Raw genomic sequence first — 12,392 nt, forward strand, 5'->3', positions numbered from 1 at the left:
ATCTTCTCAGCCTCCCTGAAAATACTTGGAGAGGCCACGAGTTAAAAATCTGGGAAAAGCAGAAGGACTAACAAAGATCCGGGGAAGATGGGGAAGCGGGGCTGAGCAGGTGGAGCTGGCCTTGACCCAGGAACGAGGGGCTGGGGCAGAGCTGCCTGCGGGCTGACTCGGAGCTGACCCTCGAGGCCGGGAGCAGGTCACCCCATAGAGACCGTCCTGGCTGTGTGGCCCCGGGGCGCCCAGACACTCTCCAGCCCTCATACGGCACCCCTATCCTCCTGGGGGCCACGAGACACAGCTCATTGCTCCTGCGTGGTCCCTGGTCACTCTGTGCACACGAGAAGAGTAGAGAGGTGGCCCTTCACCAAGAAGGTGTGCCAGTCACTGGCCCAGCAGGCAGGCAGCTTCATGCAGCCCAGGTGCAGACGGAGGAGGGAGGGCTGTCTGCAGGGACCCGTGAGGAAAGACGTGCCGTCGGCCATGGCAGGTGGGGACTCGTGCCCGGAAAGCACGTGTGGCTGTGAGGGGTGCTGGCATGCATCTGGACTCGGAGGTCAGAGGGGCTCTCTGAGGAGTCGGGGGGAAGTAAGGCTGTTCCGGGGGAGATCAGGGCTCCAGCGGGCCTGGGGCGGGGGCTGAGCAGCTGGCACAGGGTGCTTCAGAGTTAAAGTCAGAGAGGCGGCGGGGGGAGGTCAGCCACAGGAGCTGGGACTCAGGCGCCTGTCAGACACATGTCCTGTGGCAGGTCTTCCTCCAGTACCTCCCACCCAAGCACCAACCCTATGAGGTGATGTGGGGTCTGCATTCCCAACCCTGGGACCTGGGGAGGGTCCCAGTGGTGGTGGAGATGGCGCCGCCACCTTGCTGGGCTTCCCTGGTGGCTCAGACAGTAAAGAACCCGCCTGCAATGCAGGAGATCCAGGTTCAGTCCCTGGGTGGGAAAGATCCCCTGGAGGAGAGCATGGCAACCCACTCCAGTGTTCTGGCCTGGAGAATCCCATGGACAGAGGAGCCTGGCAGACTATAGTCCATAGGGTCACAAAGAGTTGGACATGACTGAGCGACTAAGCACAGCACAGCCGGTGGCAGGAGGGCCAGGGCCTCCCAGGGGCCCAGCTCTGGGAGCACCCATGTTGCTGTGCAGGGCCTGGGAGGGGGCTCGAGGTCTGACAGCCCAGGCCGAGCTCCTGGCTGGCCCCTGGGAGCCGGACCACATCAGGCACGTGCTGCCTGGAGCAGGGCCTGCCCGAAGTGCAGCGGCCTGGATGAAACACAGGAGGTGCAGTTGGCCTGCAGCTTGTTCCTCACCAGCAGGGACTGCGACTGTGCGGGCACACGGCCACGGTCGGGAGTGGAGGCGGGGTGAGTGGTGACACAGCAAGGAAGCAGGGGGCCCCAGGGCCTCCTCGGGGGAGCTACATCCCCTCTATTGTCATGGCCGCCCGGCTGCTGCAATGTCCGGCTTGGTTGATGGAGCCTCTGTCCTGAAGGCCTGTAATTCCACAGCTGCCATGGTGTGCAGAGGCTGAGGTGGTGTTTTTGTCCACATTTCACAGGTCAATCTTGGACAGACAGAAATCACGACTTGCTTCTCACTGTGCAAACCCAGCAGCAAGGAGGGTCTCATAGCCACTCTGGTAGGGGATCCAATCTGTGATGGTGGCAGACACTTTGTTGAGATGATTGTGTGTTTTTGTAAATTAATTATTTAATTGTGGCTGCAAGGGGTCTTTGTCGCTGCTCGAGGGCTTTCTCTGGTTGCAGTGAGGGTGACTCTTCCTCGCGGGGCATGGGCTTCTTACTGGGTGGCTTCTTTTGCTGTGGAGCATGGGCTCTAGGGCGTGCAAGCTTTCTCTAGTTGTGGTGTGTGACCTTCTCGTCATGGTGGCTTCTCTTGCTGCGGGGCACGGGCTCTGAGGTGTGGGACCTCAGTAGCTGCGGTCCATGGGCTCTAGGGCACAGGCTCAGTAGTGGTGATGTGTGGGCTTTAGTGGCCCATGACATGTGGGGTCTTCCTGGACCTGGGATGGAACTTGTGTCCCCTGCATTGGCAGGCGGATTCCTACCTACTGGAGCACCAGGCAAGTCCATGATGACTGTGTTTTGAATTGACTGTTTCACCTGCTGTAAAAAGCAGGATTTGGGAGGCTGACAGTGAGAGGTGAGTATGGGAGGGTTCCCACCGAAGCCCTCCTGAACTTTGTCTTTTCACTGTGGGGACTCACCGTGCAGACGATTCCTCTTGGCCCTGGATGTGCTGGTCTGGGGAATGGCGTGACAGAGGGGAAACACCTTCCCTCTGTGGCCACCAGTTTTTGTGCTCCCCTGGGCTGTTGCAGTTTCTTAATTGAACAGTGGAAACAGTGACAGACTTTATTTTCTTGGGCTCCAAAATCACTGCAGATGGTGACTGCAGCCATGAAATTAAAAGATGCTTACTCCTTGGAAGAAAAGTTATGACCAACCTAGACAGCATATTAAAACACAGAGACATTACTTTGCCAACAAAGGTCTGTCTAGTCAAAGCTATGGTTTTCCCAGTAGTCATGTATGGATGTGAGAGCTGGACTATAAAGAAAGCTGAGTGCTGAAGAATTGATGCTTTTGAACTGTGGTGTTGGAGAAGACTCTTGAGGGTCTTGGACAGCAAGGAGATCCAACCAGTCCATCCTAAAGGAGATCAGTCCTGAATATTCATTGGAAGGACTGATGCTGAAGCTCTAATACTTTGGCCACCTGATGCAAAGATTTGACTCACTGGAAAAGACGCTGATGCTGGGAAAGATTGAAGGCAGGAGGAGAAGGGGATGACAGAGGATGAATGCTTGGATGGCATCACTGACTCAGTGGACATGAGTTTGAATAAACTCTGGGAGTTGGTGATGGACAGGGAGGCCTGGCATGCTGCTGTCCATGGGGTCACACAAAGAGTTGGACATGACGGAACAACTGAACTGAATTGAGCTGAACTGAATTGAACTCCAGAGCTCTTCCAAGGATGTTATCACCTTGGGTAGTTGTTTTAATTGTTGTTTCTGTGGAAGGACACAGGCTGAGACCGCCTTGTCATCATCTTGCTGATGTCACCTGCATCTCTACTCTTCATCAACCCCCTGGGGCTATAGCCAGTGGAGGAGCCCCACTCCACGGGTGCCAGGTGTGCTACGTGGTGGTGGAGGGTCAGGCTGGTAACCTAAATACAGTGCCAGACTTTTCTTTCCAGGCCCCAGCCCCTCGCAAGTTTAGAAATGTGTTTCTAGCACTTCTGCGTTTCCTGAGCCAACTCACCTCTCTGTGGGTCTGACGCTGATTAAACAATACCAATGGCTGATAAATTTCTAAAGTTCTTTCTCATGAAATTACCACTCCTAAAACCATGTGGAACTCAGGTCACTGTGTTTTCAATAAGGTATTTTATTCCCCAGGCAAAGTATGTCTGCCTGTTGCCTGGAATGTGTAGCTTACGTTCTTTTACTCCATGGATTTAAGAGAGCTTTTCCAGCCTTCAAGCACATTGGAAAATCCAAAGGGCTTAATATTCTTTCTGCTCTAAGTTTTAGCAGGAAATAAGCAAAGCAAACACTGTTCTCTTAGCTGGAATAACTTGAAACTGCACTGGTAACTTTTCATATACACATGTAATCCCTTGAAAACCCTGGCAAGAAGGAAATGTGTGAGGGTGTTTAGAGCCCTGGGTCTTTGTTTCTCCTTCTCATCCTGTCTGATGCAGACTGCTTCCTCCCCACTCTGGTCCCGATAGTGTGCCCTTCCACCTTCACGTACAGGAAGGCAGGGCGGGGTGGTGGTGCACCACCCGCAGGAGGAGAGCCTCCTGGCTGGGCTTCTGGTCTACCCATCAAACTGGAGGCTTCTTTATGCGGCTCTCCTGGGATCTGACTCAGACCAGCTTTCCACTTTCAAACTGCTGACCCCATGAGCCCTGAGTGATTCCATCAAATTATACATGCACCAGCCCCTACGGCTAAATGTAATAGCGTGGAGCTTGATTTGGACCACAACTATGTAGTCACCTTACCAGAGTACTTACAGGGCTCCCGTCTGCATGCCCAAGACTACCCTGGCATATAAGAGGCACTCAGGTACATTGTCTATGATGGAAAACCTTTCAGTTATTATTTTGTTCAGCCTAAAATGACAAAGACTAAGCAGGTTCCACAGGACTGCTTCCCTGTCAATGGTGGGCTGTAGGCTGCAGGTCACCATGCTGCTTCTAGGAGCTTATTGTAGAGGCCCAGCCCCTTGTACCAACAGGAAGGTCAGCGCTGGGCATTCTGAGCAAATAGAAACTCTACAAATGGGACCAAGGACAGTGATGGGATGAATCTATTATGTAGACAAATACAGAAAAAAGCTTAGTTTTCAAGATCCTGGTATTTACATTTCTGACCTTGTCTGTAGCTTGAGCTGTAATCCATGTTTTGTTCCTTTAGAGTCTGTCATCCTGTGAAGGGAATAAAATTCAAATCAAAATACAGCTAAGCCTGAAGCCCCAAGTCTAACAACCCTACAGACTGTTTATAAGCATCTTTGACAATGGGAGAATAAAAGCCAGTCCTCTTGGTGGATCTGGAAGTGTCCCTTCTCTCTCAGCCACAAACCAACCCTCTTGGTTTCCTGCATAAATCTGTACAGCAGCCCCTTGACTTTGGCATTTCCTCCCTTTCCTTGATTCACCTTTTATTGGACTCTTCTAATTACAAAAGCAGTGCATATTTATTGCCATTCATATGGAAAACACAGAAGATTCCAAAGCAGAAAACAATAACTTCCCACATTCCCCCATCAAGAAAGAAACACTCTTGGGAATTCCCTGGTGGTTCAGCGGCTAAGACTCCCCACTCCCAGGAGGCCCGGGCTAGGTCCCTGGTCGGGAAACTAAAACCTGAATGTCACAGTTATAACAAATCCACAGGCTGTAACTAAGAACTGCCGCAGCCAAATAAATTTTAAAAATGATTTTAAAATTAAAAAATAGAAAGAAACTCTCTTTAGTTGTTGAGATCAGACCTTCTAATGATGTGTGCGTGTTTATGAAAGTGGGATCTAATGTTTGTGGCTTTTCCACTGTCTGTGATAACCATTGGTACACAGGTGGGTCAAGTTGTGTGGTAGTTTCTGGAAGTTTTTCTCAACAAGTCACCTTGAGCCAGGAGGTTGAGGACACCTCATACAGGCAGAGGGACTTGGAGGGCTCCTGGAGCAGTGACATGTCAGCCCTGGGCTGCCAGCCTGCCTGCTCTCTCTGTAGAGAGAAACTGCATTGTCTACACCGCTCTCCTGCTTTGTCTTACTCCCTTCAAAAGTGAAAGTGAGGAATCTCCACACTGTTCTCCAACACTGAGGAAACCAGAAGGGAAAGAGACACGTGTACCCCAATGTTCATCGCAGCACTGTTTATAATAGCCAGGACATGGAAGCAACCTAGATGTCCATCAGCAGATGAATGGATAAGAAAGCAGTGGTACATATACACAATGGAGTATTACTCAGCCATGAAAAAGAATACATTTGAATCAGTTCTAATGAGGTGGATGAAACTGGAGCCTATTATATAGAGTGAAGTAAGCCAGAAAGAAAAACACCAATACAGTATACTAACGCATATATATGGAATTTAGAAAGATGGTAACAATAACCCTGTGTACGAGACAGCAAAAGAGACACTGATGTATAGAACAGTCTTATGGACTCTGTGAGAGAGGGAGAGGGTGGGAAGATTTGGGAGAATGGCATTGAAACATGTAAAATATCATGTATGAAACGAGTTGCCAGTCCAGGTTCGATGCACGATACTGGATGCTTGGGGCTGGTGCACTAGGACGACCCAGAGGGATGGAATGGGGAGGGAGGAGGGAGGAGGGTTCAGGATGGGGAACACATGTATACCTGTGGCGGATTCATTTTGATATTTGGCAAAACTAATACAGTTATGTAAAGTTTAAAAATAAAATAAAATTTAAAAAATAAATAAATAAAAACCAAAAAAAAAAAAAAGTGAAAGTCACTGAGCTGTGTCTGACTCTGCGAGCCAACGGACTGTAGCTCATCAGGCTCCTCTTTCCATGGAATTCTCCAGAATTCCATGAATACTGGAGTGGGTAGCCATTTCCTTCTCCAGGAGATCTTCCCAACCCAGGGAATGAACCCAGGTCTCCCACATTGCAGGTGGATTCTTTGCTGTCTGAGCCACCAGGGAAGCCTAAATATTCTGCTATACATGCCTGTCAAACACACAGGACCACCAGCCTCTACCCTTTGGGTTTGTGTTAGCCTCTTTCACTGATTGCAGAAGTCTTCACTGAACAACCACTTCTATTCACTGATGGTCCAGGCCCTAGGGACACTGCAGTGAGAAAACAGATCCTCATGGATTCGCTTCCCAGAGTGCAAGACACTGCGTGTGCTAAGTTGATTCAGTCCTGTCCAACACTCTGCGACCCCGTGGACTCTGTCCATGGGATTCTCCAGTCAAGAATACTGGAATGGGGTGTAATACCCTTCTCCAGGGGATTTCCCTGACCCAGGACTCAAACCTGCGTCTCTGATACCTCCTGCATTGGCAGGCAGGTTCTTTACCACTAGCACAACCTGGGAAGCCCAGAAGACACTACGTCAGTGACTAAATAAGATCGTTTTGGATAGTGATAAGTGACCAAACTGGGGTGTGTATTATCTTCCTATTAGTGCTGTAACAAGTTATTGCAGACAGTGGATTAAACAACATAGATTAATCTTCTTACAGTTCTGGAGGCCAGAAATCTGAAATGGATTTCAATGAGCTAAAATCAAGGTGTCTGCAGTTCTGTGTTTCCTTCCTGCGGGCTCACGGGGAAAACTTGTCCCTTAATTTTCCAGCTGATAGAGGCTACCCACGTTTGTTGGCTCCTGGCCATTCCTCTGTCTTTCAAACCGGCAACGGCTGTACTGAGATCAAGCCCTCCGACCCTGACTCTCCTGCCTCCCTGTCCATTTTAAGGACCCCTGTGATTACCCTGCACCCTCTCAGGTAATCTGAAATTCCCTATTGTAAGGTCAGCTGGTTAGCTCTCGTAGTCCATCTGCTACTTAACTTACCCTTTGCAAGGTGCAGTGTTACGTTTGGGAGCTCTAGGATTTCAGAGGGGGACATCTTTGGAGCAATGTAAAATAAATTAATTTTTTTAAAGAAAAAAAAGAAGCCAGCTGAGATTCGGAAAGGGACTGCATTGCGTCTGTAGATTAACTTGGAGATTATTCCCATCTGAGCAACATAACATCTTCCAATTCATGAACATAGGATATTTTTCCATTTATTCAGATTTTATTTAATCTTCATCAACAAGGTTTTATAATTTTCAAAGTACGAGTTCTAAACTTCTTATGTTGTTCCTAAGTGTTTTATTCTCTTTGATGCTATTGTAAATAAAATTTTCTTAACTCCACTTTTTTTATTGTTCCATGCAAATATATAGAAGTATGGTTCATTTTTGTATTTTGATGTTATATCTTGCAACCTTGGATTCGTTATTATTTCTAGTACTTTTTAAGGTTCTTTAAGATTTTCTATATACAATATCACGTAACCTGTGAACAGAGAGAGTTTTACTTCTTCCTTTCCAATCCATATGCTTTTTTCCCTTTCCTAATTGCCCTTGGGCTAGCACCTATAATTTTTTCTTTATTGTTCTTTAGATTTTATAATCTCTATGTTCTATCTTCAAACTTACTGATTATTGCTAATGCCAGTTCTCATTTACGGCTCCTCTAGTGAATTTTTCATTTTTGTTATTGTAATTTTCAGCTTCAGAATTTCTGTTTGTTTCTTTAAATCTTTTTTTTATCATTTGTCTTATTGGTGTTATATACTTGATGTGACATTGTCATCATCATACCTTTTTTTGCTTCTTTAATTATGGTTTTTTTTTAGTTCTTTGAACATTATTTATGGTGGCTGTTTTGAAGTTTTAGATAAGATCTGGTCACTCTCACCAGCACTTTTTGTTGCTTGCTTTTTCCTTTTTTCCTGGTGTCCGGGTCATCCTTTCCTTTGCATGTGTTGTAATTGCAATGTCTGTTTTTTATTCTTCTTTATTTTTTTCATTTAGCAATGCAGCATTAATATTTTCCCATGTCAGTAAAAGATTATCCTGTGATGTTATTTTATATGGCTATATATAGATTTTAATTGGCTCTTTAAGAATGAGTACCCCAGGGGGTAGATGTGAGGGAGATTCAAGAGGCTGGGGATATATAGATATATAGTTATGACTGATTCAAGATGTTGTACAGCAGAAACCAACACAACATTGTAAAGCAATTATCCTCCAGTTAAAAAGGAAAGAAGAATGAGTACCTCAATTACTCATATACTAACAAATAAAAAAACACTCTACTTTTGTTTTTGCTTTAATTATATTCACTTATTTTTTAACACTTATTTTCACAATTTTTTAATCATTTGGAGTGCTTAAAGACCATGACTTCTACTCTGTACCGCAGGACCAGGGCTGAAGCTCAGAAGCTGGTTTCCCGTTTCCTTAATCAGTAAACAGGCTGTGAGACAGGCCTTCATTTTCCCATTCCATGTGTGTAAAGGTTGATGCTCAGGGATGAGTTCATTGCCCAGAGTCACACAGCTGGTGAGCTGTTGATCTCTGTTTGATTTCTGGTCAATCCAGTTTCAAAGACCAGCTCCTGACTGCTGCTGCCTCTCTAATGAGAGGAGAGTTTTCAAACACGGTGTAGATTCACCAACAAAGCACCCAAAAGTCAAGTGAAAAGTGAAGATAAAGATGGAAGATATAAAGGAAGGACACCCAGGAATTGTTGCTAATGTTCCATTTCATATCCTGAGGGGTTGTTACATCGATGTTTCCAATTATTTGATTTTCAAATGTATGTTGTACTTCAAAAATTTTAAAGATAGTAAAAAGGGTGTGTTTGTGTAGGATAGATTCTGTGAAGATCTGATTATAAGTTGAGAAGAGATAAAGGAATCAAAGGATCAAAAACATAATAAGATCAAAGTGTTAAAAGAAAAATCCTGAGTTATAAGGGTTTAGAACTTTGATACTTGAGAGGATTAGGGAAACATTTGTTTCTCATCTGCAGTTAATTTCTTCACTTGTGGGGCATAAGTAACATTCTCCAGGAGCTGAATTACGTTCTTTCAGAACATATCTTTCTCCTTCTCAACTTCTGCCTGTGTTAGCCTGGCATTTCCATAGCTGTAATACTGCTTGTTTTCTCCCAGTTTGCTTCTTCCTTAGTTTTTTCTCAATGCTCCATAAGGGGATGTGTTCTTGCTCCTTCTGAGAACAAATGCCCCTCCAGCTCCTGGAGGCTGAGGAGAGAGAGGTGGGCTGCCCTCTCCTCACCTTATTGTGTTTCCCCTCCCTCCCTGACACACAGGGAAGCTTCAGCTGTGTGCACAGGTTTGCAACCCCCTCCAGTATTCCTGCCTGGAGAATCCCACAGACAGAGGAGCCTGGTGGGCTACAGTCCAGGGGGTCGCACAGAGTTGGACAGGACTGAAGCAACTTAGCATGCATGCACGTGTTGGGACTGCCTGCCCAGTAATCAGCTGTCTGAAAAGTGGTTGAACACGTTCTGAGATCCAGTACTGAGCAATCCCTGTGGCTCAGTGGTAAAGAATCCGCCTGCAATGCAGGAGATATGGGTTCAATCCCTGGATCAGCAAGATCCCCTGGAGGAGGAAATAGCAGCCCACTCCAGTATTCTCGCCTGGGAAATCCATAGACAGAGGAGGTTGGGGGGCTATAGTCCATGGGGTCACAGAGTGTTAGACATGACTGAGCGGCGGAACAAGAGCAAGTGAACGCTGTGGTGGCTGCGGGAAAAGAGGGGAGGACTGGAAAGCGAGGCATGCTCGGCCCTTCCCCCCGCGTCCCCGTGCCCACCTGGTGGCTTCCCTGCAGGCACTGCCTTGCTGCCGCTGCCGTCTCAGGTCTGTCTCAGGACCAGGTGGATCTGCTCAGTTTGTCTCCGGCAGTGCACAGGCTTCGTTCACCTCTTTCGTTTCCCACCTTAGCTGCCGTTCTCTTCTTGGCTCCCTGTGGTCTTGCACACGGCCTCCTATTTCTGAATGAAAATTCTTTATTTATGCAGACTCAGCACAGCCAGCGACAGTCATGGGATCCTCCTGATGGATCCTGATCAAAGATGCGGCTCAGAGAGCGGAATGCTGAGAACCACAGGCAGAGTCAGTGCTCGGACAGGACCAAGCCTTCTGTTCACCACAAATAGAGAGCACTTCATTGTCCATTTTCAGGCCACCCCACATGGAAGCAAGTTGTGCCTCCCCAGACAGGTTTCTGGGTTGTTTGATGTATGTTCGTCCAGAAACCTCGTCTTGTGTCTCTGTGAGGATAGTGCGGGGAAGGTGAAGATAAGGTGTATGGGGAAGCCAACCCCACCCAGGCAGTCACAGGGAAACTTCCCCTTCTAGGGCAGAAAATCGATATTTTAAATACCTAATTCTCATCTTGTAGGATGATAACAGTTTTCCTATCAAGAAGTGAATGTCAGACTTCCCAGGTGGTCCAGTGGTTAAGGAGCCACCTGCCGATGCAGAGGATGTGGGTTCAATCCCTATTCCAGGAAGATCCCACAGGCCTCGGGGCAACTAAACCTGTGTGACACGACTGCTGAGCCTGTGATCTAGAGCCTGTGCTCTGCAACAAGAGAAGCCACCCCAGTGAGAAGCCCCCGCACTCCACACCCAGAGAAAGCCCTCTCACAGCAACAGAGACCCAGAGCGGCCAAAAATAAATGAATAAATATTTTTTTAAAAAAGGAGAAATGCATGCCCTTGCTCACATGCTAAGCTCACTGTCTCACATACACGCAGCTGTTATATGACAGCTCCTGCCAACAGCTTATCTGCGGTGAGACAGCAGGGCTCTGTGGCACTTTCGACCTGTCTCAGTCATGTGTCTTGAAATAAATAAGCATCCTTTTCTATGGAGGATGGCCCCTTTCCTACCAGCCACCAAGCCATCGTTGGGAAATAATTACACTCTTGACAGACTTAAGATTTTTGCCTTTATTTTTAAACCAGGAAAGAGTTTATGACTGTTAGGAATCCACTCAGAAGCCTAGAGTTGGTATGAAAACTAAACTTGCAGTTTTTATTCAACAGGTGCAGAAACAAGCCTTCTCAAAGCTCCCCTGACCTGACTAAAGGGGGCTCCTCTTCGGGGCGGCTTCTCCTCCCAGCACAACACTGAGAATCAGCATCCCGCCTATCAGTGAGCCGCCTATCTGGGGATCCCAGTGACCGTGAAGAAGACGGTGAGACCACTGGCACCCACAAACAGTATCTAAACTCTCTTATCTCTCGTGCGTTTTCCTAAAAACCCATTCTTTCCTAAAGGCAGCAGCTTATTCTTCCCACAGGAACCTCCTCGCCCTTCTCCCTTCCATTTGAAGGTGGACACAGAAGCCCCAGGTTCTAACCACTGCCTTCAGTGACTCACGCCTCCCTCCCTCTTCTCTCCCAGTAGACCATGTAACATGGTCTGTTACGTAGTCCTTGCTCAGGAAAAATTCTCGAGCAGGGCCTTTAGCAGTGAACAGACATTTAGATTCAATAGCCACTGAGATTCTGTCTCTAAGACCCTGTACTCCTTACAGCATAAAAACTTCATTATGTTGGAAACTGGTAATTTGTAATAATCTCACTGGCTCAAGCTGTACTCTGCCTTCGAGTTCATAAAAGGCTCTTTAAAGCAAGTAAAGCTGCTTGAGAGCAAACTGAGGTCAAACATTACAGATGAACCACTCAAACCATCTGTGTGCTAATTGAAGGGATTCTTAGAGAGTTTCCAAACGAGTCTTTTCTACTTAGTAACCCTTTATTAGCATGTTTTTGGTTACTTAGATGTACTTGACTTTTCACTAATTCCGTTGGCCTTGCCTCCGATTAGCCTAAATTGATAGCGTTGTGCCCCATGTGAGCATCTTAACTATAGCTGCAGATAGAGATGTTAATGAGGTCCCTCTGATCAAATGAGCTTTGTAAAGATGAGTCGATGAGTATGGAGACGAGGATGGAGACTTTGCCTTCCTAGTGAGCCTCTGTAAACTTGGTTCTCCTGAAAGTCCAGCATCTGACAGTTTCATCTGCTTTGCTGATGATCTTTCAGAAAGCAGAAATGCCTTAGAACCGCAAAGAAGAGCTTGGCAGGGCGGTGTGTCGTGGGAGAATGCTGTCATGTTGCAACACCTGGAGCAAGGGGCTCCAGACTCTAGTTTTCTGCCTAGCGCAGACCATGTCCAGGCACCAGGTCTTGGCACCATATTGTAAGAAAGACTTGGGCAGGGGCTTCCCTGGTGGCTCAGTGGTAAAGAATCCACCTGCCAATGCAGAA

General features: G+C 47.2%; 1 long non-coding RNA gene across 1 annotated transcript; it reads left to right on the forward strand.

Annotated features, from left to right (window-relative positions):
- Positions 1 to 8,379: 8,379 nt before the first annotated feature.
- On the forward strand, positions 8,380 to 10,351 carry LOC123329077. Its single transcript, XR_006544220.2, has 2 exons — positions 8,380 to 9,357; positions 10,129 to 10,351. It is a non-coding gene; the product is annotated as an uncharacterized LOC123329077 (long non-coding RNA).
- The last annotated feature ends 2,041 nt before the right edge of the window (positions 10,352 to 12,392 follow it).

This window comes from Bubalus bubalis, chromosome 14 (genome assembly GCF_019923935.1).
Source record: "Bubalus bubalis isolate 160015118507 breed Murrah chromosome 14, NDDB_SH_1, whole genome shotgun sequence".
Classification (NCBI taxonomy): Eukaryota; Metazoa; Chordata; class Mammalia; order Artiodactyla; family Bovidae; genus Bubalus; species Bubalus bubalis.